Here is a 16,698-nt window from a genome sequence, read left to right as displayed (position 1 = left end):
ACTGCACCAATTTTGAGAATGACAACATATATCATCCAAGAATTCGGAAATATTGTATTCATATAACAAACAATCGAATAAGCGTGATGGTTACCTCTAGTAAATCGTGAATATCATATGAAAACCCAGTTACATTTGAAATGATCTCTGTGCATGTAAAAAAAAATCCATTGTAGAGGATCTTTTAACAGCTTTTTGTCTTTGTTATAAAGAAATGCGCTTCTTTTATTGGATTACCCAATTTATGGTTTCTGTACGAGTTTGATCTATTGAAGCCTAAAATCTTTGCGTGAAAGTGTCAATACGTGATGTCTTCTTTTTGTCGACTTCGCACAACTCGTCAAGTATTCTCAAAAAAAAAAAAACAAACAAACAAACAAACACCAGAATCTCTGGTTGGTTATGCAGACCACGTGACCTCAAATATTGTCCATTGCATCGTGCCGCTGGGCCTTGTCACGTGGTGCAGTCTCGAACGCTCCTGTGTACACAGACACGGCAAACTCCATCCCTGAGAGGATGGGCGCTAGAAAGGACAACATTCTCGACATTGTCTCTACACACAGCCACTTCACTTTTAAAAGCGTATCTCTGTATGCACTGCTATCAAGCCAGGAGAACTTCCGGACAACATAAGACGAGTGGCCTGGCGTGTTCGAAATGTCTAGTCAAAGAGATGATTACTTTTTGCCTTGAGTGCCCACTCCTCCCCCCCCCCCAACAAAAAAAAAAGAGAAAAGGAGAAAATGGTGGATGGTATATAAAACATGGATAGGAGAACATTGGCATGGTGTATCAAGAAAGTTACCCCTAGAGCTCCCCTCCCTTCCCCCTCCCCCCCCCCCCCCCAACACACACACAACCACCCTCGGGTAGATACCGGTTAGTGATAGGGTTAGAGTAAGAATGAGGGTAATCAAGGGTTATATGGCTAGGATTGTGTTCATGATTAGGATGAAGGTAAAGGTCAGGAGAAGAGTCTGGAGTAATCATCTAGGGGTAATTGTCCTAGAACCTTGCATGGATAACTCCTCCCCACCCCCACCCCTCCTATCTGTATATTTCGCCTCTGCTTATCACGCTCTAGCGAGGCAAAATACTGGGCAGTATTATAATACGCGCATTCATGTAATGCCATCATTCAGTTACTTTGTTAGGGTTAGTGTATCAAAATCCGATGTCAATTATCCAGAACTGTAAATGGACCCTGAATGTGGAAACGTTACATATTAAAAAAAAAATTACTAAACTATATCATAAAATTCGGAAAGTTTTTCTGAAGAATCTATCAGACTAAAATTCTTCCATCTTTCATGTTCACCATGTTCATCAAAGTTCCTCAAGAAAACAAAACAGAAGAGGAAAAACTTGCCAAGAGAGACATATTCCCCCTGAAAATATCCCCAGTAAGAGGAAAATGAATGAAAACAAAGTAGCAGCTGTAACGTTAACAACAACGATGACTGAATCAGCTGCTGCAACAAACATGGTTATTGAAAAATTAACAAAAGTGTGTTATACCGTGATTTTCCGTCTGCCTTATTCTGACCCTGCTGGAGAGAACAAAGTATTCCACAGTGTGAAACACAGTGTGAACACAGTGTGAAATCTCTTCACACCGTTAAATTCGAGCGTTTTAACATCGTGAACACATTGTGAATCATCAGTTCACAGTGTGAAACAGAACATTACCATGTGAACTCTTTGTGAAAAACCGCATCACAGTGTGAAATCATCCTCGCACTGTTGAATTCGAGCGTTTTCACATCGTCAACAATGTGAACACATTGTAAACTCACTGTCAGACAATGTGTTATTTCCAGCAGGGGAGGAAGCACGATACAGCGCGTAAGCTGGCTTCATGAACACATGTAGGTCCTATACTTGAAAACTTTTGGGATAACATAGGCTTGTGTGAAACAACTAACGCCTCCTACAGTAGTTCGCCTCAAAGCTTGGGGAGGTGCGTTCACTCAGCGAAATCAATCCTGTTCTTTTCACTAGTTAACCTTTTCCAATCTACATGATTCTGCATTCATATACTGTGAGAGCAAAGGAATTGGGATGGCTCGGCTCGATCACAATCACACTAGTTTTGCCAAGGAATCTAGGGAAATTCTGAGTGTAAGGCAAGCTGATATTATGATGGACGAAGCTCTTTGAACAAATGGAGGGAAAAGAAGGGATGGATATGCTGGATCAACCTCAATGATGAAGATAACGTTTCAAAACAGTTCACACTACTTTGAGCACAGCGACTGTTGTCTGTGTCCATCAATCTTCAGGCAAGCTTTCTGTCCACCAGGAACAACCTCTCTGGTAAAAGATATGCATAAAACGTGAACACTATGCTATACTAGACTGGACTATCCACGGAGATTGTGAATATGACCATATGGCCCTGACCCTTACTAAACGACTAATTACACTTCAGTCCCTGTACTGGTTGTTCTTGGTCGCTTGGCCGCTTAGCCTTGCCCAAGATGGTCCGTCGACAGATGGCTCTTGAAAATATATCTTTGGGAATCATCCCCTCGAAGCAACGCTTTAGTTGATGAGATGACTGCTTGAAAACACTCTACCATTTTGCTCAAAATGTTACTAAGCGCGAGATGTACGCCTTCAAGGAAACGTTTCATCCACAATATTACATATTTTGTGTGATCAAGCAGTCAAAAGTTAGATATCAATTGCTAACCTCAGTGATGAAATCACGATTCAATACATACCTTACATTGTATTTTTGACTGACAAAATGACTGATGAAGATAATAGGTAGATATATAGATGGACAGATAGATAGATAGATAGATAGATAGATAGATAGATAGATAGATAGATAGATAGATAGATAGATAGATAGGTAGATGGATGGATGGATGGATGGGTAAAGAGGGGTGGGAAGAGGGAGGGGAGGGTAGAAGAGAGAGAAAAACCGCTAAAATCTTGTCACGCCACCACAATCTCTACAAGTGTAGTGGGAACAAACCACAGTATGCATTATCGGCTGCCTTGATCTTTGCATAAAGAGTGTGATCACCTAAAGTTCTTATTCATGTAAACCCCCCTTTAGTGATGGTTAACTTCACAGATCTCTCAAGACTTCCTTTTTCAGAGTAGAGTTGGATCTAAAAACAAATTGTGATAATTAATGTTGTGCTGTTTTCGGGACAGACGTGTGTATTCTTGTATATCCGTCCATGCGATTTGTTCAAGACTAATCATGACAGTGTAAAGGAAGTCATGATTCAAAACGTGACGTTCTTTATGCTGAAGGCACCCCATAAATCTTCATCTTATGGATAATGTGTAAAGGATAATAATCATAAAGTGTAAAACTGGAGTGAATCAATGCAAAATGTATCATTACGTATCATGCGACTTCAACTGTACCCTCACTGTAGGGGAGACGTCAATACCGACTGATATGATTCACCCATATTGGCATGCAGTAAAGGCAATGATACCACCAACGATTATTTTTTTTTCATGTCCATATCTTATACTTATATAAAAAAAAAATGAATGTTATACACACACACACACACACATATATATATATATATATATATATATATATATATATACATGTGTGTGTGTGTGAGTGTGTGTGTGTGTGTGTGTGTGTGTGTGTGTGTGTGTGTTTGTATACACTTATATACTTATTTATTAAGTTATCAAAAGAAACTGTTTCCATCTACTTGTGCTTGATAATGGGTATACGAAGGCTAAATATATTGCCGTTTTGTTCCTGTACGGAGTGTAACATTATTTTCTTGAACGGGGCAGATTGCTCCAGGTATACACGTTGCTATTCATAATTCTGTTTATGAGGATATCTAGTTTAACTTCAAAATTGTGCAAATTACAATGCAGTTTGAATAATCCCCACTTTCATGGGAGACCGACAAGCACCAACTGGAGATATATATATATATATATATATATATATATATATATGGTAGCTTAGCTAGTAGTCTGGAGATGATAGGAATTACAAAAATAAAAAAAGACATGATCTTTGACAACACAAAAGACACGCTTTAGCGGATACAGGATAAGGCTAAAAAAAAATACCTGTGCAGTCTTTCAGTTCCAGGAAACAAAGATTGAAGAAAGTGGTTGAAAAAAAAAGAAAAACAAGTGCTGGTAAATGACTTATCGGACTGAGTGGAGGGCTGAAACACAACCACTTTTAAGAGGCTTGGAAGAGTGCGGAATTCTGTATGTCTTGATACTGTGTCTGGAGATATGATGTCGCATGCTGTCGTGGCTTAATGAAAAAGAAAGAAGAGAAAAAATGAGTAATATCAGCATTGTCAGCCCATTTTGTTATTGTTTTTCTGTCTGTTCTTGATATCAGAACTCTTTTTTTAATTGCGGAATTAGATTCACGAGGAGGGGCGATTTGAAGTGGTGGAACGGCGATAGGGAAGATGCCTCTGGAGTGGCGGGTGATCGAAATGTGGGGAAAGGCAGAAGTGGCTCTCACTGGTGAGGAGGAAATGAAGATGAAGTGGCGGTTAGGGGGGCTGACGTTACCCATGTGTTGATGATTAACGTCAGTCACAGGATGAAGGAAACAGAAACCAACAACAACAACAACAACCGACATGACCAAGGAGGAAAGGAGTTAAAGTGGTAATTCCTATCACACTCCTAGATAATTAAAAAAGAGAGTGGTAATCATGACAAAAGATAGTGATGATGGTAATTGAAGGGTTGAATAATATTCTGATATCAATCATGGAAACTCATAGAGATGGTTATTAAGGTAATGGCAATCATAATTATTAAAACAGAAATGGTTTGAATAATAATGGGTGTGGTTATAGGGAGAGTGGAAAAAGTGGCAGCACAAGCAGGAGGCAAGTGGTATCCGGAGACAAATTTTGTGGGTGTCAGGGGAAATAGCAGCAGTGTGATCATCATTTAGTGCGGAAATTCCCTCTGAACAGATCCCGCCCATGGGTATAGGCCTTCTCATCACAATGACAATGAAGTGAAAACAATTCCGGTTAGCAACGGCGCTCCTGGATTTGCTGAAAGCGCAGAGGACCTTGCGAGATGACATCCACGATTAATTCTTCACTTGGTTCGCCATGAATTCATTCCGTCGGCGGCATTGATGGGCAATTTTTCTCAAGAACTCTCGTCGAGAATAATGGGCAGAGAAAGAGATGGAGAGGGAGAGAGATCAGTGAGTTGCTCGCTGGACGAGCGAAGCCTGCTGTAGAAAGATAGAGCAAGGATCTTCTCTTTTTGTGGCTTACATTTAGGCGGCTCACCTTCCGACGTTATATAATGACAAGGTTGTCAAACATGAAATTGCTTTGATTAAAGGCAAAAAAAAAAAAAAAAAAAAAACCGGTAACGAATTAATACCCTTGGGGAAAATTGTACGAATTTAAGAAAGTTATTCCATTAACAATTCGTTTAACAGTGACCGCCGGGCCAGATTTGAAAAAAAAAAAAATCCCTCAAAACATCAACAACAAAGATATCCAAGTTGCTCAAAATTGCGCTGAAATGTAAATTGAAAAAAAAAAAGATATAGGAAAAGAAGACGATTCAAATTTCACGGCATACGTTTTGATTAACAATTAAATTAAGCTTTCATAGTGACATAGCTTAATGTATTCATTTCAGGTAGAACTATTCCTCATACCTCTTTGTTGTTGATTGAGGCATGGCAACCAGTTTGACAATTCTTTTAATTAAGCGACTCTAATGGAGAGGTATAGTTTCGGTCAGGTGTTCATCCCCTCACGCCTGATGAAAACAAAATCGAAGACCAAACGACAAACGACCGTGGGATTTCTAACGCAACAGACGAATTTGAGCGCTGCGCTCCAGATAGCGATCGTTCCCGGGTAAATTCACCGTCAAGGTTGCTTGAGCCAACAATATTAGGTTCGGATCATCTCTCGACAACATTAATGAGATGACAGACGACACTGAATGCCGGCTGGAAAATTAATATAATACGAAGCCCCTTGTACTCTCCGTCTCGTTACAGAAAGAAAGACGAACTAAAACATACTATACAAAACAACACCAACAACAACACAGAGGATGTGTACGGCTGTCCAAGAATGACATCCCTTTCCGACATCATTAGGGACCATGCGCAGTCATCTAATTACGGTGATGGAGCGTAATGCCCGTCCTTAAGGTCCCGAAAATTATGGCTTAAAGAGAATGGGGCCCCACATGCAGCTGCCGTTGTCGTGGCTGTTGCCCGCATAGATCTACAACGAACTCATTATTGTGAATCTTCCTCTCTGAGGGTGGTGCTTATATAGGTTGTGAGCTAATAATCCTCTCACAGCACTTGGTACATTGTTATCAATATTTGTACCACTTGAAAGGAGATGTACCTTTATTTTTTCCTCCTTTTTCGCGTATTCACGTAAGGTCAGCATACTTATCTTACATAAGTTGCCGTCACGCGCAAAAGTAGTCATTTTCATTTGAGGCAAACAACTTAGGGCTATTTTTTTCATTGATTCCTAAATAGCTTGAAAATTCTTCAAGAGATTATTTCATCAAGAGCACCTTTATGACCATAATAAGTACAGATAAGAGCAGAAGAATAGCCAGAAAATAAAATAGAGCTCATTATTTTTGTCAAAGAGAGAATTTGCCCAAGATCTGCTCGATATATTAAAATTTGACAGAGTATGTATATGTGGCCGGAATAGTCCTTATCTAGGCTCTCATAGGAAATACATCCTCAATAGGAAACCTGCCAAGTTTCTACATTGAGAAATGACATTTTTTTTTGTTAGGTGCCGAGAATTTTAATGGGATTTGTGGTATTGTTTGTCAGACTTACGAATGATAATGTGAATAAAGTAAGTGAAATGATTACGCAACAATTAGCATCATACAAACTGAGCATCATAAGTCTATGAAGATGATGCTTGATCGGATTGCTTTTCCCATCTCCCGATAGTCATCTGTCATAATCGATAGGAAAACAAGCATTCCATTATAATGATTATATATAGGAGCCTTTTTGCAAGTTTTTTATGTTTTAAATTGACCTCGATGAAACAGATAAACGGTTTTTTATACGCATGCAATCATCATCGATTACATTATCTCTCTCGTAGTATATACATCACGCACAAAACCCAAAGCATGTCGCGTTTGCTGGTTTTCCAAGAATACTCAATTTCGCAAAGTGGATATAGTGATAGTAATAATCACCATAACCTTGCTTGACAAAAATAACCATAATGATGTATCATATGTGACAGTGCATCTCAAAACAAACAAAAAGTCGCCAGACATGAATTTTTAGTTAAGACCATTTTCTGAAAGATCAGACTTTAAGCTTTAAAATGATATATAACTCAAATTAAATGGACTCTCCTAACCTATCTAAATATTGGAAAGAAAGCACAAACTGAGGAAAAGTGTGAACTGAGAAAAGAGGCTCTGAAGTACAGTGTCTATTCAAGCGCTTAATCTTTACCAAACCGTGCTGGCTGTGCGATGAATGGGACAGAAAACAGGAAGTAAACCACCAGAGTAACAACAATGAAGGGATTATCAGATTAAACTGAAATTGGGCATGCCTCATTAACACATTCTGTCCATAATTACTGCCAACTTTTAAAGCGGTAGCACTATCCTTTCAAAAGTTATTAGAGTTGAAAGTGAAGAGTGTGGACAAGGTTTTTCAGAAATGAAAAAGGGATTCTAAAGACACACCTAATCACACTATTCTACCCAATATGTTCGAGATAAACTGCTAAAAAAAACACACTTTCCTGCCCGTTTTATGATATCAAATTTTTGCATAATGTAAAAGAAGACCCGCTCTTTCAGAAAATATGAAAAATTCAAGTTCGGCTAGGTTGACCCGTTTCACTTATTTTCAGTCCTCACGCAAAATCAGTGTGTGCGACTTTATGTTCGTTTTGAGGTGCACGGTCACATATTCTATCCGTTGATAAACGTCAATACTTTCATGGGGACGATCTAGGCATTCACAATTACCAGCCCATCATTTTTATAGCATATTTACCAGCTGTTTACACTGTACAATGTATATTGCTATTAAATTGGCTCATGGGCGGAATTTTAACTTTGACGGGCTAGCATGACGTCATGTAGAGTCAGATTGACTCGAAATTTGGAGAAGCTATTCCCAGAGGCAAGAAGTCTGAGACATCTGCTTCATCCCAAAAATATGAGAAATTTCTATTGCGTATACGAGTTGAGCATTTCCAGCGGAGAATACAGCGATATTAACTGCATTACATGCTCCTAGATATCAATATCAAGTCAATTTGCTGTCATTATTCTCATATATATATATATATATATATATATATATATATATATATATATATATATATATTATATATATTGTAAATATAAAGTGAAGTTTGTGAAGGATAATGATATATCTCTTATAGGGTACTTATTGGGTTGTGAGCTAATAATCCTCTTCGTAACACTTGGTATATAATTATATTTCTCTTGGAAAGGAGACCTATCTTTATGTTTATTTTTATTTTTCGCATTCACGCAAGACCAACATATCATAAACATATCATACTGGTTGTTACATAAGTTGCAGTCACGCGCAAAAGTACGCGTCATTTTTATTTGAGGCAAACAGCTTGGGGCTATTTTCTTTTTTTTTATTGATTCCTTACCTGGATCATAATCTCAATAGCTGGAAAATTATTCAAGTGCATTTCTTCGAGAGCACCTTTATGACCATAATAAGTACAGATAAAAGCAAATTATTAGAATAGCCAGGAAACGAAACAGAGCTCACGCATATCTATTTTTTTATTTTTTTTTTTTACAAAGAAAACATTTGCCCATGATCTGCCACATATAGTAATATTTTATATTATATTTATAGGTGGCCGGAATACTCCGTAGGTACTTAGGGAAAACGATATATCCATGAATAGGATACAGTACATAGTAAACCTGCTAATTTCTACATTTTTAAATGATTATATCTTTTATATGTATTTCTCTGGTGTATAGACTTTTAATGGGATATGTGGTATTGTTTTGTCAGACTTACGGACATGACGGATGACAATGTGAATAAAGTTAGTATAATGATTATGCAACAAGTAGCATCATACAGGGCATCATAAGTATATGCAGTTGATATTTGATGGATCATTGTCACCGTCTCCCGACTGTCATCTGTCATAGTCGATAGAAAAAAAAAAGAGCATTCAACTATCATGGTTTTAGCAGCCTTTTGCAGTACTTTTTTATGTTTCAAATTTAGCTCCATGAAACAGATAATCGATTTACACAAGCAACTATTATCGATTACATTAATTGCTATCTCTCTATATACTGTAGCATATACATGACAAACATTACCCCACGCTTGTCGCGTTTGCTGTTTTCCAAGAATACTCAATTTCGCAAAGTGGATATGATGGTAGTAATAATCGCCATTAGCTTGATTGACAAAATTAACTATATAATTTATCATATTCTCTCCATTGATAAAAGTCAGTGTGCATTGGGACGATCAAGACATTGACAATTTACCAGCCTAGTATTTTTCGGCATATTTACACTGCATATTGCTATTGACTCACGCGCGGAATTTTAAGTTTGACGGGCTAGCATGACGTCATGTAAAGTCAGGTTGACTCGAAATTTGGAGTCAATCTGACTTTACATGAAGTCATGTAAAGCTTCATGCTTCATCCAAAAAATATGTGAAATTTCTATTGTGTACGAGCTCAGCATTTCCAGCTGAGAATAAAGCGATTTTAACTGCATCACGTGCTCCTAGATATTAATTTCATCTGCTGTCACTATAATCTTATATGATTGTGACAGAAAATTATCTCATTGGAATACATTTTCGTTCAATATACAAATTTACAAAATTTACACCAACGTGATTGAAGTGACTGTGTGGCGATGGTTCTGTATGTAAGCACAGTGTGCGTTTGTCTCCCGCCGCCCCGCGAAGTATCCACTTTTGTCAAATATTGATAAGATTTATTGAGGAGGGATTTCAGTCTCGACTGCCTTCAGGGACGGGAGGCGTTGTCTCCCAAAGTTTGTCACACGAATATCTATAATACAGTCAGAAGAGTCAAAGAAATATATAATGGTTTTGGAAGGAACATCTAATTTATTTGTTTCTCGATGTATCATTATTGCAAACGTCAAATAAAGAAAATTGAAGGAGGCTAGATTACGCCATGTTAGCTATGACTGAAATGCCGCTGTGCGAATAAACAAAATATTATTATTTATTATTATTTATTATTATTTATTCGGCATATTATACAAGTTACAAAAAGACCCAGCATACACACCAGTTCCGTAGACGAGTTTCAATTAAAAATGCAGTTCGGTTTTATGTTACTTGCGAAATTGATCCATACAAAATATAAGACATTCCCAAACAATTTCAACATAAACACACACACACACACACACACACACACACACACACACACACATGATATAATCTTCCCATCACTCTTTCACTCATTCATGAGTTACCAAATATGCCTGTAACAACTTTTTTTATTCATTTCCAAACGTTGCTTTGTCGTTTGTGGACTTTACACCAGTTTTTAAGTAGCAGATTTATCATTCCTACCATGTGTTTTCTTCTTCCCCCCCCCCCCTACATTGTGCATGTAATAATTCCTGCCCTGCGTGAGGGTAATGAGAAAACCTTAATCCTCATTTCTCTATTGTGTCCATCACGCATCCTGATGCCTGTGAGTTCACCGGCGGCAGGTTGACAGGAAAGGTGTGATTAAACTCCTCGCCCATCACGCCCATGGTGCCATGACCCCGCGGAATGAAACAGGATGTAGGCGCGCACACAATGATGGTTTTCATAATAATAACGCTATACCCTTCTCCCTGCCTATCGGTCTCCGTCTTATCGCATCTCTCTTTTTTTTTTTTTATTCCTCTCTCACTCCCTCTTTTTCCGTCTCCTATCCCTCTCTTTCTCTCTTTCCCTTTCTATCTTTTATCCTATATCCATCTATCTATCTTCCTCTCAATTGCTCTCTACCGTATCCTCCCAAATTCCTTTAAACGAGTTTTCTATGAGGCCATACGGAACATCTTAAATAAACATCTTGACCGCGGACGGTCCAATAATGCAAAGTCCATGTAGGCGAGACAGCAAACAAGTATACGGGCTTGTGGTTTGCCCAATATGAAAACATCATTACGGGACTGGGGGAAAGGGAACATGCCGTTAAGTATAAAAGTTAATACATATACCAACGCAAAGCCTTATTTTCACAGTCATTAGGACAACAAGTAACAATAGCCTGTGCGTGTGGAAGCGGGAAAGGTCGCCTCTTTCCCTCGCTTCATATAGACCTACACCTTTACTAGCTTCCTGACCGAGCGTCTGGCAAATTGGTTTTGACGCAGGGCCCTTATGGTATGCCCACTGCTCTTTTTACGTTTCATGGACCATCATATTACTTTCACAAAATTTCTGGAAATTGCTATATGATCCAGGCAGGAAGCGGGCAAGTGGTGGCAGTCAGAACGGCGGCAGAACAGGGAGGCTTGCCATGGAAGGGGGTCTCCAGGCGAACTGGCGTTATCTGATCTGTAATCTAAGGCACGCTCCTGGCGCCAAAACGCGATCAGAGATAAATGCATTTTTAGAACGAGACGGTTTTGGGAGGTAATTTGGTGAACTAATGGATTACGCAAAAGATGCAATATCTGCAGGCCATTATTTTGTGCGAAGAAATTGCAGCTTTAATCACTTTGCTCCGACTGACCTGTATGAGAGGGAAACGCAATCACGGTTGACCAACGGAAAATGGAGAGGTTTGATCGTCTTTACTTGAACTGAAACTTTACTTAACCCTATCAGGACTTCAGCAAAGTTACAACGGCAGATTTTTTTCTACCTCATCCCTCCCCTTTCTGTCTGAACGAAGTCGTAATGATTTCATTCATTGGTTATTAATAGATATCTTGTAATTTCAGACCACACAGTATACAAGGCAGTAAACAGGCAGACAATGAAAGAAGTGACGCAGATTTCGTTCGAGGATGTTACTATCAATGACTATACACCGGGAAAAAATGAATATTCCGTTACTTGTACGATGCAATTGTCTAAGTCACTGTTTGTGCGTCAACCCAGTGCATTCCTACCTCGAAGACTTCAGTTTTCAGCAAGCCGAACAAATTACTTCGACACAAACCAATAACCTGCCTCGTAATTATTCCTTCCATAATATTTCAGCTCAATTTGATACCACTGTGAAATCGTTAATGTTGACTTAGTATCACCACTGCAATAAAATACTTTCTTGACTCCCTTTGCGCACACTTTTTGTGAAGTTTATATCATGTCGTTCAAATTTTCAACACTTCACATGCAGAGGAGGTTTGCTTTGGTGCTCTCAAAAAGCCCTATTTAACTAACCTTTTAAATATCCTCCTTTTCTTTCTTCCCCTCTTACTATCTTTCTTCAGTCAGCTCCTTGTGCTTATCTTTTCGTATTCTAGTACTCACCACACACAGTCATTACTCAGAAGACTTTTTGCTGTTGACATTTGGAATTTACTGCGATTGATTTACGAAATTAATTGGACCCGCCCAGCGATGCACTTCCTCGCATCACTTGAATTTCATCGAGGCGAACCAACCAATTTTATACAATTTTTTTTGTACTCTCTCCCATGTGACAATGAATAGCCTTGCCCTTGGAAACCAATCTACGACGATCAAAGAAAGGTTACACTGAATATGCCTCTTAAACCAGAAACACACGCGCATGCGAGCGCCAGCGCACGCACCGACAAAATGGACAGATTTATCGATGCAGGCAATGAAAGGAGAGCAGGGTATTTTCTATCATAATAATCACGCATTATCCATCAGGTAATTACATTGTCAACGAATTTTCCATTAACGTAAAAGAATATCAGTCGTACAACATATTGGATAGAGCAAGTGATGTTACTTTTTAGCTCAGATCATCTTTCACACACGATTAGCCTTTCATTTTATTCGAAAATTCCCAACCTCTTCTTCAAATAAATAAGCTGTAAGCATCGGCTCAGTCCTCATAACTGATTTGACGCACAGTCTGCTTCAGCTATGTAATGTGACTGTTTGATGAGCCATTATGGAGGCCAATGTTTATCAACATAAGAATGGTAGTCTAAACTTCAAGCTCGTTCGACGAAAGCTTAGGCAACATAAATGTCTTTAACGTGATGAAAATATGATTGATGTTTCAAAGATCAACCTATAAACACCACACCATGTTTATACTTGCTTTTTTGTATACAATTATTGAACATCCTTTGGTCCTGGTTTTCTTCGTTTCTTGTTGTTTTTGTTTTGTTTTGTTTTTTTTTTTTTTGGTTCCTTTCACATAATAGCCGGGTTCACACGTACACCAATTAGCGGGATACAAATCTCGAGATTTGCATCGCGATCGTCATCCCGAGTTTTTTGCACGTGTGGACAGAAAAAACCCGAAAATTAGCGGGATAAGCATCGCGATGCTAATCCCAAGAAATCTTGCGCTGGTTCGCCAATTAGCGGGATAATTGGCCCCGCGCTGGTACGTGTGAACGGTCGGGATTAGAATCTCGAGTTTTTACATCCCATCATGCAATGCGCACATCACAACAGCGAGGCCTCTGCGAGGAGGTCCTTCACCTCTTTGGAGAACAATAACAACAGCGCGCGAACCACACCAATGACGCGTAAAAGACAATGGACAAAGGAAAGTGCGCACAGGTGGTGATAGAGAAGGGCGCTGTGTGACCCAGTTTGCAGGCTTTGCTGTTATCTCTATCGGCAATTAGCGGGATAATTCGGTACGTGTGGACGCTCGCCAAATTAGCGGGATACCGATCGCGATCGCTATCCCGCTAATTTGGTACGTGTGGACGCTCGCAAAAAAACTCGGGATGAGCATCGCGATCGTCATCCCGCTAATTTGTACGTGTGAACCCGGCTATTATCAAGAACGCCACAGGGAAATAACCTGTCTACGACGAGTTCGTTTATAGCGCATTTGTTCACGCAACGTCTTGGTTTTGACCAAAGACGCTTAACTAATAAGACACGAAAGTGCGCGCTAATCCTGTACAAAACAAATGGACAGCGCGCGGTCTTCAAGCGTATTACGCATGTCACCTGAGACGCGCTGTCTTGACACTCTTGATAAACAACAGCAGCGGCTTCGGGGACAGCGCGTCTCAGGTGATGTGTGTCTTTGCCTGAGACGCGCTGTCGTTGAAGATGTTGTTGTTGTTTATCAAGCGTTTTTTATTGCAAGATCATGTTGTTGCCAAATTTTTACCTCCACGAAATAATCCTTATTACTCTAAAATCTCGTTCTTCAAAATTATCCCCTTAATCGAAAAAAAGCTACGACTATAATTTTCAAATCTTTTTAAGATGATAAGAATACCACTACCTTTGGAAATGAATGATGTTTCTAGGTGTACTGAGTTTGTACTTAGCTCCCTTTTGTATCGTCATGTAGGGTAGCCATTTTGTGTCCATTTATATCACGCGCCTTCGTATCTTGTTATCTACTATCTTTGGTTTTGACGTAGATTTTGTCCCTGTATGTCGTGGCGTTTCTCACCCTACCCACCAAGGAGCGCTAGGACGATCACTTCAACCCATCAGGCCTATTTTACATGCCGGAATTAATTATGTTCTAACACCACTTTAAGCGACGTACAATCCTTGATCCCTTCCCTGCCTCGGACTATCACTTCATCAGCGCTCCCCCTTCAAGGCATCTATACTTTTGCGCTGTGATTTTATGATCTTATAATTTGTTCAATTTCGGGCGCCTTTTCAGCTCAGGCAGCACTTACAGAAAAAAAAAAATCTTGAATAAAACCATCTTTGTTAAAGGAAAAATCACTTCCTGTACCTGTATTACAATAAACTAATATCAGATTTTTAGACTGTATCACTTTCATGGCACACGCAGTTCCAACATAAGTCACGGAGAAGCAAACACGCGATCTGAGGTGGGGAAAAAAATGTTTGCGCACACGATATGGCAAGACAAAAAGAAAAATGACAACGTGTATCCAACGGATTACAAAATGAATTGTATATGACAACATGGAAATCCAAGGTCAGCTTACTTGATTTATGTTACATGGCTGCACAATAAGCCTGAGGGACACAGACGCACACTCATTGTAAAGATACATAGAAACATACACGAAAAATAGCTTGCACACGTACACACACACACACACACACTCACACATACTCATAGAAATGCTCTAAATGGTTATACAGCGTATTGCTGTTTGCAAACGTCTTTAGAATAATAGGACATATAATGACAGGAGATGCAAAATGGACCCTACTATATTGTGCAAAAACTTTCTATATCAAGGAAGATATCCGAAACGGTATATCCGCACTCCGTGCGGAAACGGAGGGGGGGGGGGGGGGGGGGCTTATTCTGCGCCAGAGCGCAAACTGCTGTGCTGCCGTGTAATGGGGTTTGATGTTACCAGCCACTGCTGAAGGTTAGTCTGTCTTTTCAGACCCGTGTCCTTGATATGCTCTCCAACGCCCAGTGACTTCACATCTAATGAAGATGAATCATTTCGGGTCGGAGGGCTCGATGTGAGATTAACAAAATTCTGGAACTGGGCCACTCAAGTGGGACGTGACGGAACGATTCGTCTCGTATCGGATGTGTGGAAAACTAGGACAACTTCGTCTCTTTCGTTATTGAACATTCTGACACAGAAATCCAGTTCCACCAGCACATTTTGAAAGTACGTCCTATCTTTTATTTTCATATCATGTCAACTTGCTTGGTTCTATCCCGCGAGAATTTTGAAAGCATGTAATATTTGCAAACTCTCTCACGGCGATCGCTGTGCCCACGAAGCTACAATTCTTTCTTGGTTCAGTCATCTTTCTTTTCCTTAGCCCCTCCTCAACCTGCCCCCCCCCCCCTCCTGACACACAGACAGACACACATTTTCTGTATTTCTTTAGTGTCATAATTGTAAAATGTTCGTGTGTGAATCATTAAACTCTAATGCACTCACAAAAGAAAGCTACATTCGTTTTTATTGTCATTTTATGAAAATTACCTTAATCATTCATTTCAAAATATCCAGTTCCTAAAGGAAATACACACACACATATGACACAAAATATACAACACATGCACACATGTTTTTCTGAAGTTACTAGAAAATAGTAACATAGTGTAAGCTTGTTGTTTGACGATTCAACTGTAATTCGCACAAAAAATGTTCAATCTTAATTTGTCTTTAAAAACACGATACATTTTGATTTCTAATTCATTTTAAGGGTTTTCAAGAACTATTTTCCACTTGGAAGAATTTTGATGGGGCTACAAACCATGAAATCCAATCGTTTTAGGAAATCCACGTATATCTTTGTTCATTTTGCTTGTCTTTTTCTTTTTAGGACTCTCTCTCTCTCTTTTATTGACTTTGATCTACGTTGATGTTACATACATTCACGCAAAGGGGGGCACTTTGATCAAGATCAGTTAGTGCGCCTGGCAAAGGAAACCGAAACCTGGCAAAATATTCTAATTGCCCGTTATCTTACACTGGAGACGGAAAGGCAGATTCGTAGATGATGCTTAGATTTTCATTATTGGGTAACGGATGGTGAATGCTCACTATTTAGTGTGA

The sequence above is a fragment of the Diadema setosum genome, chromosome 11 (genome assembly GCF_964275005.1).
Source record: "Diadema setosum chromosome 11, eeDiaSeto1, whole genome shotgun sequence".
NCBI classification, from domain to species: Eukaryota; Metazoa; Echinodermata; class Echinoidea; order Diadematoida; family Diadematidae; genus Diadema; species Diadema setosum.
The sequence above is the reverse complement of the archived record's forward strand: the minus strand, read 5'-3'. Positions refer to the sequence as shown.